This window comes from Maylandia zebra, linkage group LG14 (assembly GCF_041146795.1).
Source record: "Maylandia zebra isolate NMK-2024a linkage group LG14, Mzebra_GT3a, whole genome shotgun sequence".
Classification (NCBI taxonomy): domain Eukaryota; kingdom Metazoa; phylum Chordata; class Actinopteri; order Cichliformes; family Cichlidae; genus Maylandia; species Maylandia zebra.
Window position 1 is genome coordinate 36,591,117 of NC_135180.1, and position 6,075 is coordinate 36,597,191.

General features: G+C 41.3%; 1 pseudogene; it reads right to left on the reverse strand.

Moving 5' to 3' along the window:
* Nucleotides 1-4,605: 4,605 nt before the first annotated feature.
* Nucleotides 4,606-4,746, reverse strand: LOC111501450 (U1 spliceosomal RNA; annotated as a pseudogene).
* Between the last annotated feature and the right edge of the window lie 1,329 nt (nt 4,747-6,075).

Below are 6,075 nucleotides of genomic sequence, written 5' to 3' on the forward strand. Positions count from 1 at the left end.
AAACCCTATAAAGCCAAACAGCAAAGAGAAATTAAAATTGCATGTCATGAAACAGTTTAGGCCATAGGATTTTAAATAAGCGTTACTTTTTCCTACTCCGTTTTTCAACACGTTATTTATTAATAATAATGGATTGCATTTATATAGCGCTTTTTGGGGCCCTCAAAGCACTTTACAATTCCACTATTCATTCACTCTCACATTCACACACTGGTGGAGGCAGCTACAGTTGTAGCCACAGCTGCCCTGGGGCAGACTGACAGAAGCAAGGCTGCCATATCGCGCCATCGGCCCCTCTGGCCAACACCAGTAGGCGGCAGGTGAAGTGTCTTGCCCAAGGACACAACGACAGACTGTCTGAGCTGGGGCTCGAACCGGCAACGTTCCGGTTACAAGACGAACTGCCAACTCTTTGAGCCACGATCGCCCCTGTGACTATGATTATGATTATTCTGTTTATAATGTGAGTCATCACAAGAGCCAAGGTGTTAAAGGTGCGAGTCATTTTTAATCCTGGGGTCAACAGGTGAAACACAGCCTCAGATAGCTTCAATAGCTATCTGAGGTAAGGTGTGAATGGGGGTTGAAGTGCCTGGGAAGGATTGAGAGGACTGCCTTGTAGGTGGCTGATAGCTGGTGTTGTAAACCACCCGCCCTCAGTTCAATAATGGTCGTTCACTTTTCTCTCGAACGGCCTGTCTTCTTTGTATAGCTGAGTATTGTCCTATCGAAGTGGCTCTTCTATGTTGTGTCTTACATTTATGAAGTGACTGCTTTGTTTCTCCAATTTAGAACTCAGGACTCCTCGCTGCACTGCACAGCAGTTTTGTTGGGAGTTTTGTCCATGGCATGAATCAGTTTTTGTGCAAGTGTGTGGCTAGGGTCTGTGGTGCACTGGGATGTCATGCTTGGTGAAAAAGTTCCTGAATTTCTCTGAAAAACCTGCTACATAAGGGATGAGAAAATTGTTCCACCTGTTACTGTGTTTCTACCTAGATGGTGTCTGACCTTTTTTCCTGTGCAGCTTCCCAAATTTGATGAAGGCCCAAAAGCTTTCTTTCTGTGTGTGTTCCTTTCCTTTACCTTTTGCTTTTTGTAACGTTTCCTGCCGGTCGATAATATCAAACAGTTCGTCCAGTGCCCATGTGGTTTCAGCGTGGGGTGGGGGGGGGGGGGGGGGGGGGGGGGGGATAATATATCTGCAATCACGCCTCGCTGGCTTAAAAGCCAGGATTTTGAGTTAACGTTGTTGTTGTTATGTTGAGCTGGCAGCGGGACAGCTGCAGCTGTGTGTGTCCAGCAACCGTCATTAAAGAAGTAAAAATTATCACAACGCCACTGGGTCTGTCGTGCATGTTTACAACGTCTAACAGGATACTGATTGGAGGTAAAGCTAGTCCTGTCGTGTGAGGAGTTGACTCCCTCTAATCGTTTTCGGACTGCATCTGCACTGGCTCAATTGTAGGCTTACAACTGTGAGATGACATCAAAGGATGCTATGGTTTCATGTAGAGTAAGCTTACACACCTTATTGGTGAAGTCTGAGTCTTTGATGTGGGGCATGTGTAGTCAAGATGGTGACGAGGTGTTTGGTGGTTTTTATTATTAAAAGTAGGACTCCTCCTTTGTGGATCAGTGCACTCAGATATATGGACTTTGAGTATCTCCAGAATAAAGGCGGTGGTATGTTGGGTGGTAAAGGGCTTATTCGCTTAGAGGTTGTTAATGACTTTTGCAATTAATTACTTTGTAGCTGCTTGTGAGGTCTCCCTTAAGACCTCATAAATGTTGCTGGGACTGAGGAATTATGCACCTTTCCAGTCAGCTGGTAGTACGTCGATGTTTTGGCCTTTACTCAGGGATGTGATGAGCTTTTCTTTAATGTTGAGGTTGGACAAAGGAATTCTTGCACTGTAGAGGGCCTCTTTAACAGTTTTCCCAATTTGCTTTGCTTCAGATAGTGTTCATTTATTAATCTTTATTACTGTTTCTGTAGCGGTGTTGAGATAAACTATGGAAGGCTGCTGTGGAGATATGAGAAACATGAGTCTTCTGAGTAGCACATCCTTTTCCGGTTTTCTGTTTGAGGTCCCCATCTAATAAGTTCATCGCCTACTTATTCTGGCTGGCTTTAGTTAGCCATCCTCCTGTTCTTTTCCAGATGGTCTGGATATTGACTTGAAGTGATACGTTTGTGTTTTTGGTTTACAAAGTTGTCTTTCTTTGTTTTTCATGAGTTGTGCCAACTGTGTCTTGTCCACAAACTTTTAAGATGGAGAAATGTAAGAGTGCTGCGAGTTCCTGCAGGGTCTGGTTTACTCTCGCTTTATAGCAAGAGTAAACCACCTATATTGAAATTAACCCATCTTATCCCTTCACTCATGAACTGTTTCTGTGCTTCCCATAAGATGTCTCTTGACTGTAAACCCAAGTCTGGATTGTCTGCATCTCAGACCATGTCCACACTAATACGTTTTTGTTTGTAAACGCATCTTTTTCTCTCCATTTTGGCCTTCCGTCCACACTGAGACGGCATTTTTGGTCAAGGAAAACTGAGTTTTTTGAAAACGCTCTCGAAAGTGGATAAATTTGAAATCACTGTTTTTGTGTCACAGTGTGGACTGTGAAAACGGAGGCTTTCGAAAACGATGTCATACGATGCAGTCATGTGACCAAGTCAACTAAGATGGTGGACTGAATTCTACAGCAGTTGTTTTGTTTGCTCTCAATTTTGACAGCCCTATTAAAGATTCATATCAGTTTGTACATGCTCCAGATAAAACTTGGCACTTTTCCTCAACATTTTGCAGCAACTTTTCAAAGAGCCGGAAAGTAAATAAACGGCAGATGGAAATGACGCAGCTCAATCATATTACTTTTCACGCATGCACAGTACAGGAATGTAGCGTTTTCAGTGTGGATGTGGAGCGTTTGTAGACGAAAACACAGTTTTCCAATTTATCTGGGTTAGTGTAGACGTAGTCTCAGGTTAAAGCAGAGGTGGTTCTGATACGTTTCCTAGAGGATAACAGAGTTCACAATGTCGAATAAACTTTTTCCTACTCCACTACTAACCGCCTGCTAACAACTAGAAATCTCACTCAATCCTAGTCTATGTGCATTGTTCTGCACAAAAATAAACTAAAACAAACCATTTTATACCAACCTTTTTAACCATCTACAAACACTGTTTCATCAACAAATGTTCAGCAAACACAAACCAGTCCGCAAAGTATGGCTACTTACTCACATTACCAATAAATGGCTAACAGAGGATTTAAGCTTTTCCAAAACAAATGATAGAACTTTGACAATGACAATGACAGCAACCTAGTGTTTGTAACCAGCAACAACAACAGGGACAAAACCCCATTTCGTTAAATGTGGCTCCAGCTTACAGCAAAGAGTCCAATTGAGCATTAATTTGTTTATAAAATAAAAAATAAAAAGTTTCTCAGTTTATAGTGTGTGCTTGGACTTTATATATCGAATCCAAGCACACATTAAAGCTTTCTTTTTACATTAAAAGTTTAACTGCAGACAACACCTGTCAAAAAACAAATAACTAAACCTTTTATGTGCTTAGCTATCAGCAAGGTGTTTAATTTAACCGGTCAGGTAAAGTTAGGACCAAGTTCTCTGTTCAGATGCATATTTTGATGTTGCCTTACTTCTGTAGCTTTACTGCAGATTTTCTTCTGTGTAACACAATTGGCGCTGGATGAAGCAGCTAAAAGAGTTCACTTTTCTTAATGTTGGATTTTGTTGATCAGGTGCTTTGATGAAAGACGCCTGCTAGTTTCTTCCCAGTAATGGTTTTACTGGTGATTATTGGAACAGCGCTGCTGTTTTGGACGCCAGAAAAGTGGTCTTTTACTCAACTGACTTCACCGTCCCAGTAACAGCTCCATCTCTTTGCAGCGACTCCAGCTCCAAGTTAAAGTGGGCCACTAACACAACAGTCACTGCTGCTGTTGTGTTATCAGTGTTTTGGTTTAAAACTGGGCCCTGTGTTTGCTTAATGTTGTCAAACTTTTTATTCACATGCTGCTCCTTAATATGTTTGTATTGCAGGTCAGTTTCTAGTCGCAAATGTGTGTGAAATGCTTGCATTTACATCATTTAACACATTGGCAGGCTACAGAGCCGGGCACTGAAAGAAGCATTGAAGCAAATACTGTTATAATCGAATCATCAACGTACTCGATGAATTGCTGCAGTCCTAATTTAAAACTACAATAAGATTTTTTTTCCATATCAGCAAGTCCTCTGTGAAATACAGTGATTCCTCACAACACTGAATTTTTGTGGTTTCATTCCCATTGAAAACAGTCACAGATGTACCAGGTCACACAGTTCTCACAGTTCTATGTTAGCCCAAGCATTTTTCTGTTGTGTGTCTAGTAAAGCTGCACACTTAAGTTGGCAAACTTAAAGCTTCTTCTTATGGTAATTTTCATTCAACACGTTGGCGTGATAACATCCGCTCATGTGGTTCGGCACATGAGCCACATGAAGCTCAAGTTGAAATCCTGAGACTTAATGAATACCATAAACCTGACTGCCTGGGTATGTATTTTTCTCTGTTTTCTTTGAACATGTGATCAGGGGAGAGCGCGAACGCAGTCCCCCACTACCAGAAATTATGCAGTCGAGATTCCCACATTTGGGGAATTCGCAGGGGTCAGCACAACCGGAGTGCAATGGCTGAGCCTCGCCCTGGGTGAACCAATTCAATTCAATTTTCAATTTTCAAAGGATTTTATTGTTCAGAAAAAAAATTACATCAATTCACTTTATAAATAAACCATCAAGATACAAAGGGGCCCAAATGGGGAAACCCACAAAGTGAAAAACAGAACAAAGGGGGAAAAAAATACTTTCACATTAGTTCTACATACAGATACTCAAATATTTTCTTGGCACTTTCCATATCTTTCTCTTGTTCTCTTCATTTTCTCCAAATAGATTTCTTATAATATAATCTTTTAACAGACAAACCATAAAATTGATCACAACTCTTTCGGGTATTTCATATCTTTTAAACACACAAATATTTCTCGCCCTCCATAATGCATCTTTGACACAGTTCACTATTATCCACCAACACTTTCCCCCCTCCCCCAACTCACTTTCAGAAACCCATACATTATGCTTTTGTATGTCAACTCTTCTTTACACAAATCATTCAACCAATGACCTAATAAACTCCATACATTTTTAGTGAAGGGGCATTCCCAAAACAAATGTCTAACCGTCTCATCTTCCCCACACCACCTTCTTGGACACTGCGCACTCCTCGTGCACTCCCCTTTTTCCAAAAACGCTCTTGTAGGTAAACATTCCTGAACAGCTTGCCATGCTAAATCCTTATGGGAATTTAACAGTAACTTGTTATTAACATTGCCCCAAGCTATTTTGCTATGGATTTCACAGAGTTTCCCTATCAGAGACATACTGACTGTCGGGAATAATATCTCCTCTAAGTTGGCACGAGTTATCTCCCAAGGTGTAATCTGAGTCGAGAACTGTTTCAACGATTGAATCACCACATCATAAACTGCGGGGTATTGTTCAGAGAAGGGCACACTAAGGGGGAGGCGCACACCCCATGCCTGCAACACTCTCCAACCCACCCAAAACCTTGTAAAATATGGCCAAATCTTATCTTTAGGGTCACTGAAGCATGCCTTAAGCACTGGAGCGATAAACATCGCATTAAGCTTAGACGCAATTTCTGGGACTGCTCTCCCCCCTTTTTCTACCGGTCTGTACATAGTTTCTCTCTTCAATCTCTCATGTTGGCCTCCCCAAAGGAAATGAAACATAGCCTTCCTCAGTGAGGTTAATATTTTGTACGGGATTGGTAGTGTAGTTGCCAGGAACGCTATAGACGCAATTACTTCAGCCTTTAACACCAAAACCATACCTATAAAGGAAAGCTCCCTGTCTTTCCAATTCAACAGCTTCCCTTGTATTTTCTGTAGTTTTGAATTCCAATTCTTAGTTTGCATATTTTCTCCTATTTCCACCCCTAAAATTTTCAGCGTTTCAAATTTTTCTTTCAATCCCCAA